The sequence below is a fragment of the Emydura macquarii genome, unplaced genomic scaffold, assembly GCF_026122565.2.
Source record: "Emydura macquarii macquarii isolate MOO-44397 ecotype Brisbane River unplaced genomic scaffold, CSIRO-AGI_Emac_v2 contig_2897, whole genome shotgun sequence".
Classification (NCBI taxonomy): Eukaryota; Metazoa; Chordata; order Testudines; family Chelidae; genus Emydura; species Emydura macquarii.
In genome coordinates, this window is record NW_027133034.1 from 10,767,296 (window position 1) to 10,783,221 (window position 15,926).

Here is a 15,926-nt window from a genome sequence, read left to right on the forward strand (position 1 = left end):
CCAAAGAATCAGCGATACAACCTACATATTAGTGGCCTAGCAACATGTTTTATAATTGTCCCAGAAGAACCCAAGTGTACACACCCAACAACAAGGGGAGATAATGAGCTGCACCACACACAGGGCGGAAGCTCTGAGTCAAAGAACGTGACGGTGTTTGCCCTAAAGCAGGAATCACCGGGTTGAGCTGTCAAGCCGCTGCTGCCTTCCTCGCAGGCTGCGCCCGCGTTTGCGCTGCACCATCACCGTAGGAGCTGACGGGCTCCCGCAAGGACACCGCAGAAACCAGCCCCGCTCACACTGGGCCGCCCTATCCCAGACTCTCGCGGTGCCGGCAGCGAGGGAGGCCAGTCACCCCGCACACAGCTCGCTGGCGTCGAGTGGCCGGGCCAGCAACGGGGAGTGAGAGGTTGGCAGGGGCTGTTCCCTGCCCGGCCTCTGCCCCTGCGCCCGCCCCAGCCACGGCTCCGCGAGGCAGCGAGACAGGCCGGGCCCCAGGCGGGGGCGGCCGGGGGGGACGGGCAGGGACGCAAGGCCAGGCGAGAAAACTGCTCCCCGGTCACCCTAGGGGGGGGGCTGTCAAGCTCGCGCGCCCGGAACCCTAACAGCCAGGGACGGCGCATGGGACTCAGGGGATCGGGTAGAGCGGCCGCGGCCCCAGGGAGGGCCCTCACTCACCCCCGGCTCCCTCTCGGCCCTTCCGGTTATTGCTCCCTCTTCATTGTGCCGACTAGAGCCGGAAGCGCCCCAAGTCCCACACAAACCCGTCCGGCCTGCCCTTCCGGAAACGCTCCCCCTCCGTCATCGCGCACCGTAACCTACCCGGCGCGCAGTGATGACATCACCACTCCGGCCGCCATGACACTAGAGGCAAAACTAAAATTCCATTGTCACGTGCCTCCCTCCATCCTCTAGGCAACAGAAAATAGTTGTTCTGAGGCCGCAACACCCTTTTAAAGTGAACCGTCTTCTTCCTCCCCCTGCTTTAAATACATAAACAGCATTCATTGCCACTTCCCTCTGCAGTGGTTTGGCCCTTGCAACACAGCTGTCATATCATGGCCCTCGCCCCCCAGGTAGAGTGAGGATGTGAACCTGCCATGCATTGATATTGCAGCATTGTGACACTTTTTGGTCTATTATCTATCCCTCTCCTGCTGGTTCCCAACATTCGGTTGGCTTTTTGGAGTGCTGCAGACTGAGCACACATTTTCAGCAAACTAGCCACCATAGCTCCAAGATCTCTTTCAACCTCATCAGTTTGTATGTAGATTTGGGATTATTTTTTCCAATGTGCATTCCTTTCTACTTATTAGCATTGAATTTCATTTGCCATTTTGTCACACAGTTTAGTATGATCCCTTTGTAACTTTTCACAGACAGCTTGAGTAGTTTTGTATCAACTGGAAATTTTGTCTTCTCTCTGTTCATCTCCTTTTCCAGCTCATTTGTGAATATGTTGAACACTACTGGTCCCAGAACAGATCTCCAGATCACTGCTATTCTCTCCACTGTGAAAACTGACTATTTATTCCTATCCTGTGCCCTGTGTTTTCTAGCTTTTAACTGGGTACTGATCCCCAAGAAGACTTTCCCTCTTATTCCATGACTGCTTAGTTTGCTTAAGAGCCTTTGATGAGGGACCTTATCAAAGGCTTTCTGAAAATCCAAGTACACTATATCAACTGGATTACCCTTGTCCCCATGCTTGTTGACTCCTTCAAAACATTCCAATAGATTGATGAGGCATGATTTCCCTTTATAAAAGTAATGTTAACTCTTCTCCAGCCTATCATGTTTATCTGTGTCAGATAATTCTGTTTTTTACTATAGTAACATCTAATTTTCCTGATCCTGAAGTTAGGCTAACTGGCTAACAGTCTGGGACAATTCCTCAGATTTGTTACCTAAAAAGAATGGAATGGTCCCTTCATAGTCCTAGTTCATGTACATGTGATCCCCTTCCCCCCGTCAGAAGCAAGACTAGTGAGTGCAAGCTGCAGGAGGACTAACACTTATGTAAGGTAGGTGGATGGTGAGAACTTTCCAGTTCATCGGCATGTTATAATGCAACATGATGTTATTGCTTCAAAAACATCATCACAACACAGTGTATTTCAAGATATATTTATATGCAGAGAGATGGGCTTGGAAGATATTAGGTCAACACAACAAAAGCAGGACATCCTTATCTCAGAAATAATAGGAAGGATGCCAAGCATAGGCAGTGATGGTGTAAATTTATCTACTTTGCCAGTGTTCATCCACTCTAACTTGAAGGGATCAGTTGCTGGCAACACATGCAGTCTGCTCTGGGCTCCACAAGCCCAGTTCTTTCCCAATGCAATTGCACACTCCACTTTGTTACCCTTGAGTGCTCAGTCCCTTATCTTCTATGCACCCTCAAGGTACGGTGGTTCGCTGCCTCAACGGAAGCAGTGTGTCCTAATTCACTGGTTTCACTTCAGTTTAATAGTCTCATTAGCAAAAGGCACTTAGATATGTCTGTAGTAAAACCAAATTGAAGTTTATTTAACAGTTTGAGATAGAGATGTAAATAAAAGCAAGTAAAAGCATTTGGAAACATAAAATTACAAGAAAAACAAAATGCAGTTTTTAGTCTATACTTATTAACAACTTACTTTCCTGCTAATAAGGTATTTCTCACCCATTGGCCAGCTCCAAAAGTGCTTGTCTAGTCCAGAAAGTTGGGATCTATCTTTCAGGATATACTCTTTCTACCAGAGGATAACATCTTGTGCCTTTTTTTCATTTTTTATAGTTACAGACTATTGTCTCTAAGGTCCCTATCCAGAGACTTTTCTTGGGGTTCTTTTGTCTTTGTAAATGCTCAAGCCCACACCTGGTCAGACAGTAAATGCAGGGCTGGCTTTACGGATATTTATTGTTCTCTGTAGTGATTGAGTCAGCTCTGAGAGTCTCCTGCCTCAGGTGACAAATTTCACTTCCATCAGTTTTGGGACACAATATCTAACCTACATGTTATATGACTCTAAAATTATTCCCCATACAAACATCCCCCACTAACCATGAAAATCAGCTAGTTTGTAGCCTTCAGCAAAGACCACACTTGATCCCCCCGCTTTGGTGAAATATTGAGAAGATGACTCAATATACATGACTAGTAATATACACGACTGGGTTTTTCTCGGTCACATACATCTTGCCACTAGAAATAGCACTGAGATCATAACATCCTTTTCATATATAGCTCATCAAACAGGCTCCAGATGGTAATGACTTCAAGTCACTGTTGACACAAGGAAGATTAGTCTTGGAGAACTACACTTAAAATGCTCTCTCTCATAGTTGGGAAACTACTTCACACATTTTCCATGAATATCAGCTAATATAAATGTAACCCCCTTCTATTTCTGGGTTACTTGGGAGCTGGCAACACTCACCTGTGTGCAAGGGCGCCTAAGGTTGTTAACAACAAAGGAGATCCTGAGTATCCCAGCGGTGATGTAGAATAGATGGGAATCCTCTATCCACACCCCTGCTGCAGTCCCTTTACTTTTAAAGGAATTTAAACTTGGCGGTGCCTCCACCTGGCTGGCCCCTGCACACGCTTAATAGCGGGCCTTGGGAGCTTCCAGGACTAAACCTAGTCTGATAATAATAATAATCAGACAGGCCTAACAACAATTGCACTTATGCAAACTAAACATCCAATATACTTAGAGTTAACACAACTTTACTTAACAAATTAAAGAAATATGGCATAAAAGACTGAAATTACACACCACTATTATGTTAAATCCACAGGGCAGCTGAATAAATCAATTAATAAAAATAGTATGAAAACAAATGAAACTTGTCTAAACTTGCATTTACAGTGCCACCGTTAACCCCACCTGCAGAGTGTACACTCCCCAAGAGTTCAGAGCCCTAACCCCTTGCTTGCGTGGGCGCGCTTGAAGATCTGAAGAAGACAGGACTCTGTGGGTTCGGTGTTCCAGTTCAGCCCAGTTGTCACGCCGGAGAGGTGGAGCTGGCCCAACCAAATGTCTGCAGTCCTGGCCCTGCTTGAAACGACTCTCCCTCTCTGCCTCTACTCAGGCCCAGTGAAAGTCTCTCTGCAGTGCCCCTTCCCCTACACGCCCTGCCCCAAACAACAGGGGTGGGGGGGCACTCACACCACCTTCACTGCAGGCCCACCTCAGGCAGCTCCAGGCTCAGTCCCTGCCCTGGCTTGGGCAATGCCACCAACCTCCAAAGCTCCCTGCTCAAGCAGGCTCTCAGCCGCAGCTTTGGGACCCCAGCAGCAGTCAGTAGGCGGCAGCAGCTTTAGGACTCCAGCAGCAGACAGTAGCCAGCAGCAGGCAGCCTCGGCTGCACTCCACCCTAGCACCAAAATGGAGTCCCCCACATGCTATACCCTGTCTCTCTGGAAGGGGAAGAGTCTCTCTCCTTTTCCCCAAGGCATCATGGGAGTTGTAGTCTCCCAGGATCTTCCCAACTGTAAACTCCCAATCAAGTTCCAAGGCCCCTGAAGTACAGGGTGCCTACATAAAAAACAGAATTAGCTTTGCATTCACTTTCTGGGACTACTCCAGTGAAGGAATTTACCAGCAGAAATATTCACAGAAACAGCAAATGCTAATATTGGAGAATATTCACTGAACATAATTTAATTTGCTTGTCCAATCTGGGACCAGAAATAATCCCATGTGACCCATGTGCCTAATCAAACCAATCAAGAGTGTAAATATAAATTACTTGGAATGAGTAGCTGACAAGAAGTATATAGACTTAAAATTACTGGTAGAAAGAAGAGGGAAGTGAGGCAGGCTCAGTTATGGCTTTCCTCTCCTCATGGTAGTTGAATGGGCTGCTTTGAAAGGAACGACAGAAGTGCCAGGTCAGTCCTGCTTGCAGTGGGGAGAGTAAGAGAGACCTGAGCCAAGGTGACTGGTTTCCAGCAGCATGGAAACTGGCTATGGCTCTTCTGCTCCTCTTTTCCTATTCCTTCCCTTCATCGTCTGCAGTGGCTCAGGAATTTTGTGTCTGTTCCTTGTACTCTCTCAACCTCTTCGTCCTGTTGTTAACGACCTATGTGGTTGCATGGGCTGGGGAGTTGCTCATTTAGCTTTTATCATCTTCCCTTCTTTCAGGGATTAGCTAGCTCTAAAAAAGGTCCCCTGCTACTGCTCCCTCTTCCGTACACATAACAAGGATTCCTGGGCCCCTCCCTACACTCAGAAATAATCCTCCCATGTGAATTTAGCCTCACATTGTAAAGCCAGGCTCCCTTAGCATCATACATCCACTTGTACAGACTGCGGATAGAGAGAAGTTAGAAACTTCTCAAAATTACTTAAAGTAGATTTTCTATACATAAATGTCATAATTTTCAGGTTCAGTATTTCGCAATCCACTTCAGGTACAAAACCACAGTCAGAGTTATCGGATACCAGCCTTGACAGTGTTCCTGCAAGCTGAGATGCTTCCCCTTGTGATACATCTGTCACTGCAACTTTGATACCCCTCCAAGGCCTGCTCAAGGAAAGCCCTAGCCGTTGCCTCACTCTGGGCAAGGACCCATGTCCAACTACCTTTTGACTGGGGTTTAGGCTACAGCTTATTTGAAAACCATCCCACAGTTTGAACACTGTCGCCTCCTGGAGGAGCCGGCAGAAGAGAAGCTGGTGGGAGCTGCCTGGCCTGCTTGGACCTCTAGCTCTCCACACTGTGAGAGTTGGTGAACTGACTGGCTGCCCAGCAGCGCTCTTTGCCTTGCTCCCTGAGCCAGGTCACTTCTGCACAACCAAGTGCTCCCCTGGCAGGGCAGATGGCACAGCTCCGAGCTGCGCCCCAATGTGTTCTTGCCTCGCCGCCAAAGGAGCCTGGTACCAGGCAGTGACGTCCCTGGAGCCAGCGTCTGTCTGCAGAGCCCAGCTGCCATGAGGTGCTCCCAAAAGTGCTCACTTGCTGCTGCCCTGGCTCTGCTGCTGCTCAGCCCAGAGGCGACACATGGGGGCAGGCAACTGCCCCCCAAGAACTTTTAAAATTGTGCCATCCCCACCATCAAGAGTTACATGTCATCTCTGAAGAAAACCTGAGTTGTCTTCCCATCAGGAGTTGTGCTGGATTATATCCAGCAGCAGCTATTGGTGTTAATCTGTAACTCAGAAGATCAAGGAATGGATGTTCCTATGGAAAGATTTTCTTGGCTGTCTGTACAGCTCTCTCAGCTTGTGGATTATATGGGTCGCTAGCAATATGACCAAAATCACATTTCATTTGGAATGACAAATTCTGTTGTGGTGAATTGTGGGCCATTTTCTGTCACTAGTTGTTCTGGAAGACCAATGTGAGCAAAAGTGCACTGTACTTTCTGAATAACACTTCAACAATGTGTTATGTCTTTCAAGTACATTATTTCTATATACATGGGAAAAATAGTCCACTATGACCAAGTAATGATGTCCTCTGAATTCATATAAATCTGCAGCTAGGTTCTCCCAAGCTCTCTCTGGTAGAGGTGTTTGTACGCTGTATGGTTCAGCTTGTCTCTTACATTGATTTGTACTGGATCTCCTCTCAGAAGTCCAGTATCATCAAATCCTCCATCAAGTTCATCCACCTTCCAACTAGGCCCACCCTGGCTCCTGTGCTGCAGCTGAGAAGGTTGTTGGTCTTTGATAATTTGATCACATATACTCTGAATGCATTGCTTTTGTCTTTGTAAATTGTTTCTGTGGTGAACTACCCCATGCAATACAGAAGACCTCCAGGCTGTGTCAGGTGACTTCAGTTCTGGGCAAGGTTTAAGGTGATTGTAAATCCCTCCTGACATGACATTGGACATCAGGTCTTGAGTCTATTTTAAAGTCAATAGTCTTGCCATAAATATTCAATTTCACTCACCAAGTAGGCTCTATATGTCATCACAGGTGATGATCCCAGAAACCATGGCTCTCAAATGACTAATGTGAGTCAACTCCCGACTGCTTTGGTGTGGCAAACAAGCTGCAAAATGTCCATATTTCATACATGTATTCCATTGTGTGCATCTGGGTGGATATGCATCATCTTTTAGGATGAGACTTTCTCCGCACCTTGTGCATGCAGGCTGGAATTTGTCCCTCTTAGCCTGGGAGTCCTCTCTCCTTGCCTTAGGGGTTTTATGATAGTTTCAGGTTTTTCAAGTTGCTGCTGCCTTTTGTTCTGTTTAACTAATTCTGACTTCTTCACTAGCTGTATAGCTGTGTGGCTAGGGTTACATCTCTGTTTAATAGTAGCTGCTGTGAGAGTTTTTTATCTGTTAACCCAATAACCAGCCTGTCTTTCATAGTTTCATGTTTTGCATTCCCCAAAATCATAGTTTTCAGCCAGTGTATGCAGAGTTCTTATAAAACATTCAACATTTCCCCCTGGTTCTTGAATTCTCTGATGGAAACATGGTTTTTCATAAGCCACATTTCTCTGAGATGTAATGCATGCATCAAACATAGCCAGAACCCTTTCACAGTCATCTTTGTGACTGTCTTCAGCAAAGTCAAAGGATTTAAAGATATGCTGTGCTTGCTTCCTCATAGCATAATTTAGAGACAATATCCGTATATCTCCAGTTTCTTTGTGCAGTGCAAAATCTTGTTTCCAGTCTATCCATTCTGAAGTTTTGTCGAAGCTGAAGTTCTCTGAGGCACTGAAGCGGGGCATGTTGATGAGATCCTGCAACTTTTGTTGCTCTGAGCCTTCTGTTTCTGTTCTTAGTTTATTCCTGACACCATGTCATGTTCCTGTACCAGATATGGACTGGCTAAAGAGTTTGCTTATGCACACCAGACGTGTTTATCATAAGACCTTTAATGCTTTGCCAAATAAGGCTGAGGTTATTTAATAAGGTATTTTGCACATGGCATCACTTTATGGCTGAACAGTGTAGTACTGTTTAGCATTTCATTACAAAGTCTATCAGAAGAGAGGGCCTGATTCAGTTCACACTGCCTCAGGGACAACCTGAAAATAGGGAATTCAACTGGATTCTTTAAACCCCTTTCTATATGTAAGTTATCAGATACACAACCATATCTGATCAATTTCCATCACCATAACAAGATTAATACCTGCCTTTTATCCATTCGTCTTTCTATAACTACACCTTTAATCATTAATATTAATAAATTACATCACACATTTCTTAATAATTCCTATACATTATTACAGTTTAACAACCTGCTTACTGCCTAGTAACCAGATTGTGAAAGCACCCCAAAAAAATTACAGTTGCCAAATTCTGTGGAGTCCTGTACCCTTTGTGGTCTCTTGTTTAACTTCTCAGAATGAGAGAGCAGAATTCATGACCTAGGGTTCTCTCTCTTTAGGCCTATAATATTTCAGCTAAATCTCAGTTTTTAGCATGACTATTCCCACCAGGCCTAATACAACAGACCCTTAATCATAGCAAGGCTTACAACTCAGTTACTTGTTCTCCTACTTGCAATTACAGCTTTAATAATGTCCATTATTATTTCTGAAAGCATGCTTAGTAGATAAGATATTTCTACCCAAACCTATAGACCCTTCATGATCAGGTGAGGGGTCAACAACATACCCACTTGCTGTGGTAGTCTTTCCTCTGCTAGTGATAGCTAGGCCAACTAAAGACTAATGAGGCTACTAACAACCAGATCTGTTAGCTCAGGTAGTAAAGATTCATGTATTAAGATTCCCAAAGGCTCATCTTTAATCCCTACGGCTAGTAACTTACTGAGCAGCTATCAGTGCTATGCTGATTATCAACAAATGTGTTCTGAAAAACCAGCTTCAGCTGTGAGGTCTCATCTGCCTATCATCAAATTGGTTTGAGGCTCTTCTTTGCTCATAGATTCCTAAATTGCAGCAGTGGTCAGAAACACCTTTCATCTTCTGCCAGAAGACTGCACCAATTATTTGGAGATGCAGACCTTGCCATAGTCTTCTGTCTTTGTCACCTCAGAGTTTGATTATTACAACGTTCTCTGTCTGGAAATAAATGTGAAAACTACCCAGAAGCTTCAGTTAGTGAATAATGTAGCTACCTATTTTTTAAGTAGGGCAGATTCAGAATGGAATATCACCTCTGTGCTCGGGACTGGTTACCAGTTAATTTACAGGTGGGTTGCACTGAAATCAGTGATGTTAACTGATTTACATCATCTGAGAATCTGGCCCAATAAAAGTTCTGGGTGCTCAACACTTCTGAAAAATCAGGCCAATTTGATTCATGTGCCCAAATATGGATTTAGGTGCCTAATTATAAAATTGTTGGTCTGTTTTTTTAAAATATCACAATACATATTTTTGTTTTCAGTGTTGTTATAGGTGTGTTGGTCTCAAGATACTAGAGAGATCAAGGTGCGTGATGTAATATCTTGTATTGGACCAACTTCTATTGGTGAAAGAGATAAGCTTTACAGAGCTCTTCTTCAGGTCTGGAAAAAGTACTTGGAGAGTCGCAGCTAAATACAAGGAGGAACAGATTGTTTAGCATAAGGAATTAACATGTTGAAAGGTGTGTTAAATTCATCTTTCAAGATCCATGGGTCCTACACATGCCTATCATAATATGTGGTATACCGAATCCAGTGCACTAAATGCCCTAATAACAACTATGTAGGTGAAATCAGACAATCACTACGCTCTCAAATGAACTCACACAGAAAAATGATAAAAGACAAAAACACTGTCATCCATGGACGAATATATTTCACAAAACAATTATTCCATATCTGACCTCTTAGTCCTCATCTTTAAAGGAAACCTGCACAAACACCTTCAAAAAAGATGAACCTAGGAGCTTAAATTCATAACTAAAAATCATGGACTCAGTAAAGACACTGGATTTATGACCCATTACAACAACCTGCTAAACTTCCTTTGTCCTATGACTGCAGCACTGTTGATTGCCTACTTCATCCCAAATGGTCTCTTGCAACATGTTAACTCCTTATGCTAAACAATTTGTTCCACCTTGAATTTAGCTGTGACTCTTGGAATACTTTTCCCAGACCAAGAAGAGCTCTGTGTGAGCTCAAAAGCTTGTGTCTTTCAGCAACAGAACTTGGTCCTATAAAAGATATTACCTCACCCAACTTGTCGTCTTGATAAATATGTTTTGAGTTCTGCCTGTAGATAGATCATTATCCACAGAGTTGAACTAATTACACATTTCTAAATATTAGAAAAATAGTTTAATAATCTAATAGTTTAATCAGCAACTGGCACTGCTGTGAATAATAACTGGCAAAATACAACTGTTTTGCAGTGGTGGTCTTAGACTGATCCTACCTCCTGATCCAGGGGCCCAACACGCAAGTATCAAAGTTGTCCACACCTACCCCACCAGCTACAGAGCCACAGAGCCACTTATAGGTGGGCAGAGAGCTGGATAGGACACTGTACTTCTTATTTTTCATAGAAGCTCACAAAACATAGCGCTATTTATAACTGAATTTGAGAAATTACTTATTCTCACTAGATGGCAGCAGATTCAAAATAATACATTTGAAAAAGATTACCTAAAGAACTGGCTCTTGAGAGCAGTGCATAAGAGTATAACTATACAAAAGAGCTGTCATTCCTTGTGAAATTTCTGTTTATTCTTCCTCTTCATACATCCTAGACATAGAAGCCATTATATATTTTCTTGTGAGTACATTAGCTGATTATCTTTATTCCTTTAAAAAGAACGCTACAAACTGCACTATATTTTATCTCTTCTTGTGAGCTGGAAAAACTGTTAGACTCTGAAATGTCTTGTATCTACAACAACATTGTAAATTAAACAATTTTGGAAATCAGTGGCCCCACTCCCATCTCACTCATACTGATGTAAATGAGGACAAACTCCCCCTAAATCAGTGGAGTTACTCTGGCGTAAAACTGGTTTAAGTGATATTAGAATCAGGCCCAAAAACTGCTTTGAAGGACCTTTACTTGTTAGCATCTAAAATGCATCTTTTTGTATTCTTCTTTTCTTTCCCCCATTTAATCTTTTTACAAGATTAGCTGTGTTCAGAGGCAGGCAGAATATTTTTCAAACATAAAGACAACAAGGAGCTATTGGAGACTGATAAAATTTACATCAGTGTAAATTGGAGATAATACCAACAAAATCAGAGGAGTTATATTGATTAATGACCACGATATGGGTGGGACTAGAAAATGTCCTGAACTGCGGCTGGTCTTAAGAGCTGGTCTGCTGAATCTTCCAACTAATCAGGCAATGCAGGCAGTCAGGCAGCCTATTACACACCAGATGGGCTTGCTATGTAACCCAGAGATTGGCTCTGCTTCAGAGCTTGAGGTAGAGTCAGTCTTGAAGCAGGGCCTGTTTCCTGACAACACTGCTATAAAACTGGTGTGAGAGGACAAAATGGCCCTCTAAATCCTACACTCTGGCATTAGAACACCAGGAGCCTGATTCTCTACTTTCTTGCACCTCCCATTGCATATTTACATTTGTGCAAAGTGAGTGTGAAATACTACCACTCTGTGCTGCAGCTCTTTACATCCACTTTGTGCTCCTTTTGCTAAGGTGCAAATAACCACACAAGGTGCAAAGCAGTGGAGCATCACACCCACAATCTCTGTCCCAGCTTGTCTACACTATACTGTGAGATCTATACTGGCAAAACTCCCCCCATACAGTGGAGACACAGTTTAGAATGCTTTTGCTGTTATAGCTTATACCAGTTCCCTGAATAAAATAAGCTGTAATGCAGTGTAGTGTGATTGCATCTACACTAGGGCTTTTGCCAGCATAACTTTGTCAGATAGTTCCTAACTGACATCACTCTGCCAGCAAAACTTTGAAGCATAGACCAATCCCCAGTCTCTGTATTCTCTTGTGCTGGGATAATGAGTTCTGGTTGTGACAGTATTCTAGGGCAGCAATCCAGAAGATGTGCTTACCTCATAAAATCTCTCTCTCCTACTCTTTTAGCAACCAGAAGGTTTTGATGAGGTTGCTGATGTTATGGAAAATATGAAGTAATAATCCCCTGCATCCCACTGACTCCCAGCTAGTCAGCTAACAAACATTTTATTACTGTTTTATTGTATTAGATAGTTTTACAATCCCCACATGTATTCCATTTGCTAGTTTATCTAATTTCTCAATCACCATCATCCTAAATTAGATATGGAGAATATGACAACTAATCATCGAATCATAGATTAGAGTTGGAAGGGACCCCAGGAAGTCATCTAGTCAAACCCCCTACTCAAAGCAACCCCAACTAAATCATCTCAGCCAGGACTTTGTCAAGCCGAGCCTTAAAAACCTCTAAGGATGAAGATTCCCCCACCTTCCTAGGTAACCCATTCCAGTGCTTCACCACCCTCCTAATGAAAAAGTTTTTCCTAATATCCAACCTAGACCTCCCCCAGTGCAACTTGAGACCATTGATCCTTTAATAGTGGTAGGAGGAGTATACATAATTTTACTATTGACTGATTTATTTTTAGCTTTCATAAAGAATTTAAAATTGTAAAAAGTGTTAAAACAAAATGTAAACTACAAATATATATATAATTGGCCTGATCCTCAGCTGGTGTAGCTGGTGAAATCAGTGGTGGAGAGGCACTACCAAACACAATTCAGGACACGAGGGCAGTGGGCCAGAGGATCCTCTAGTGCAAACAGCTCTGAAGCCCCTCTATATCTTGTGGGGAAGAATCCTCTCCTCCCTGTCCAGCTAGCCAAAGTGGGGGCTGACATGTGGGTTTAGCCCTTCAGCTTACAGTACTGTCACCACAGTATTTTGTAGGGCTGTATGAGTCTGGTTTCACTAAAAAACAAAACATAGACAACTGGATTTCCCCGTGTGACTTGTCTTATCTTAGGGAGCTTGATGGATAACCAATTGAACATGAGCACTCGAAGTGATGCAGTAGCTGAGGGAGATAACAAAATCCTTGGATGTATAAACAGGGGTCTATCAAGCAGGGACAGGAAGGTGGTATTATTTCTGTATGCAGGATTAGTGAGACCATTATTGAATAGTGTCCAGTTCTGGCGTCCACATTTCAAAAAAGATGTTGCAAAATGGACAGGGTTTAGAAAAGAGCTATGAGAATGATTTACAGTCTGGAAAACATGCTTTATAATGAAAAATTTAAGAATCTCAGTCTATTTAGTTTATCCAAGGGAAGATTAAGAGGTGACTTGATCATGGTCTACAAGTGCCTATGGGGGAAGAGATTTCTGGAAGTAGAGGGCTTTTTAATTTAGCAGTGTAATGGCTCAACCCTTGGTGTAGGGGGCATGGCTGAGAATAAGGGGATATAGCTATAGCTATTCCCAGCTGCCAAAATGACTCTTGGGGCTATGTGCAGATAAATGTAAACAAGAATATCTCAAGGATGCTCTGATTTCTCCTAAGGATCAGACCAGACCAGACCTCAGCTAGCTCCAGAATCTAGGGGCTGAAAAGGTGGCATAAAGTAGCTGCTCTGCTGAGCCAGCTTTCCCTCGCACAGCCCATACTGCAATTTATGTTTCAGGTAGCCTGTGCAATGGAGTAAGGCCTTATGTGGTTGCATAATAAAACAGGTCTGTAAAGAAGAAGAGAATGCTGGGCAAGAGAAAAGGGCAAGAAATATACTGGAGAAGTCATGAAGGCTTTGTGTCTGCTGCAAACAGAAAGTAAGACAAGAGAGATGAAGCCCCAAGAAACAAGTGAGGTCCAGGGCCTTTGGAATTGAAGGAAGAGGGATGGTGCTTGAATTAGAGAGAGCAGGGAGTTGGATTCTGACAATGCAAACAGGAGAATTCAAGAGAGGGGAAGAGGCGTCTGGAAGCAGAGAGAGAGAGAAAAGGGGGGTATGGAACATTGGTGACCAACATCACTTTTTAGCTGATTTTCCTTTTTTAGCCCATATATTATAAGGAAAGCACTTGACATCAGAAAATTTGGATTTAGTTCCAGCAAGCATTAAATTAAAAAGCATTGGCTTTTAAGGAAATTTTAACACCATTATTTTACTTTTTTTTCCAAATATTGAATATGCATGATACCTCTGTGAAAAATTGACTGCATCTCTACTAAAGGACTACAACCCACCAGAAAAACAATTACTTACAACAGACAAACAAGTAATATTGTATTTTAACATATATGTCTAAAACACTGATCATCATAGTACAGTACTGTATATCCAATGTTAGGAATGTTATGTTAATTTATCTGTTTACAAGCATGTATGTTTCAGTTCATGTATTAATGTAGAAAACTGCATATATGAGATTTAGGAAAAGATATTTCACAGATGGAGAAATTGACTGTTGGGAATGTCAAAAATGTAAACGCTTAAAGCAAATATTTTGAGTTAAGTTTGTGTGTTTGATGTTGAGTCATTAGATATGTGGATTATGTGTGGGAACAGGTTCATATCAGAAGGGAATATGTTGTGGTGAGGTTTAGGGTGGAAATGTGGATGTGTATTATTATGTGTGGTTGTGAAGAAAGCGTGGGGTGACTCGGAAGCTAATACAGAGGAGGTGCATGTTGTTACCCAGAACCCTGCTGGTTCGTTCAGTATATGAACTAGTGTATTTACCTCAGCCACAGAGCAGAACCTTTCTGTCTTTAACAGGTTAATCAGAACAGTGAATAAACATGATAAATGAATTATTTAATAAAAATAGATATCTTGAATGCAAAGAGAAAGGACATGACATTTTTAATTACTATCCAACTTACATTTATCATGTTTCAACCATTAACCTAAAGTCGATCATGGGAAAACAAAACAGAAATATAATGTCCCAAGAAAACATACCAACCAAAACCTATTGTGCTCCAATTCCCGTGACTGTCTTTAATATGAGGAGTTCCGCAGTCCTCTCAGATGACCAGCTGGGCACTCAGAAGTTCCCTGAAGCAGAAACTGATTAAAGGCCATGTTCTGATACCTTTGCTAACATGTTGGGTAGTACCTCGCTAACAAGTAGTCATATTGAGTACAGTGAGACACTTTGTGGAGTAACATATTATTTCACATGAATAATGGTATCAAAATCTGGCCCTAAATTATAATTCCTTACACTTTTGGTGGTTGTATTAATGAGAAATGCACTTGAAAAAAGTTTCAATGCAAATTGGCAAAGATTTTTGTGGATTTATACATCTGTGTGAGTGTATGTATGGTGGTTATGTTAGATTTCTGCTGCAGAGCCACTAGAAGTAAACACATGACATTTTGCTGGGAATTAAACAATGGAAACCTGGAAACTCTGCTAGGGGAAAAAAAGGAAATTCCTAAAAAACCCTTATTATAAAGGCCACTCTAGATAATAAGTGAATTTAAACTATTGTGTCATAGGTGCCTAGTGCTCTGAGAGGTGGCTAAAAATCTGTAGACTGATAGTCATAAAATCACGTGGGGACCTTAGGGGAAAAACACCTGCAGCAATGTATCATAGTGTGTGAGCCTGCTGTAGAAATCTAAAATAAATTTAGCATTTGATATTCTCATTTATTATCATTTTTGATCAACTAGCTGAGTGGGCAACTGCAGATGTGATGAAAGATTTTAATAAATTAGAGTAAAAGCCTATTAAAATTGAAATTGCTCCATAAAGCTCATTAAGTGGGAGACGTTATGTAGTATATCACTTTGCTGCAATAATAACTTCCTTTCCATCCACCAGCTGCTTCACGTACAAAATGTTAACTCCATGTGGAATCAAGGTTTTACTGTGATTTAAATGGAAAATATCTTCAAGATCAGCTACCCTGCCATCTTGTTCTGATGATGTCAAACTATGTAGAGATGTGCTGATTCAGTGGATTCATTAAGAAGCTTCAGCAAATGGGGTTCCGATGGAGCTCCTGCAAGAGATCAGAGATGCCTTCCCCAAGATAATAATGTCATTCGCCCTCCCTGGGGTGAATCAGCAGGCCTGGCTG

General features: G+C 42.5%; 1 protein-coding gene and 1 long non-coding RNA gene across 6 annotated transcripts in view; one reads left to right on the plus strand and one right to left on the minus strand.

Annotated features, from left to right (window-relative positions):
* Window positions 1-10,639, minus strand: part of TUT7 (terminal uridylyl transferase 7) — a 59,421-nt gene extending 48,782 nt beyond the window's left edge. For 2 of the 5 annotated variants that reach the window (XM_067568517.1, XM_067568513.1), the window contains exon 1: window positions 679-774. The gene's annotated coding sequence lies outside the window, so the exon portion shown is untranslated. Of the gene's footprint in view, window positions 1-678; window positions 775-822; window positions 871-8,584; window positions 8,720-10,529 lie in introns of those variants that run through there. The other 3 variants (XM_067568516.1, XM_067568514.1, XM_067568515.1) reach the window with 3 other exon arrangements.
* LOC137167117 (uncharacterized) lies at window positions 4,786-5,552 on the plus strand. The gene is made up of 2 exons (XR_010924007.1): window positions 4,786-4,885; window positions 5,408-5,552. It is a non-coding gene; the product is annotated as an uncharacterized lncRNA (long non-coding RNA).
* Window positions 10,640-15,926: the final 5,287 nt, after the last annotated feature.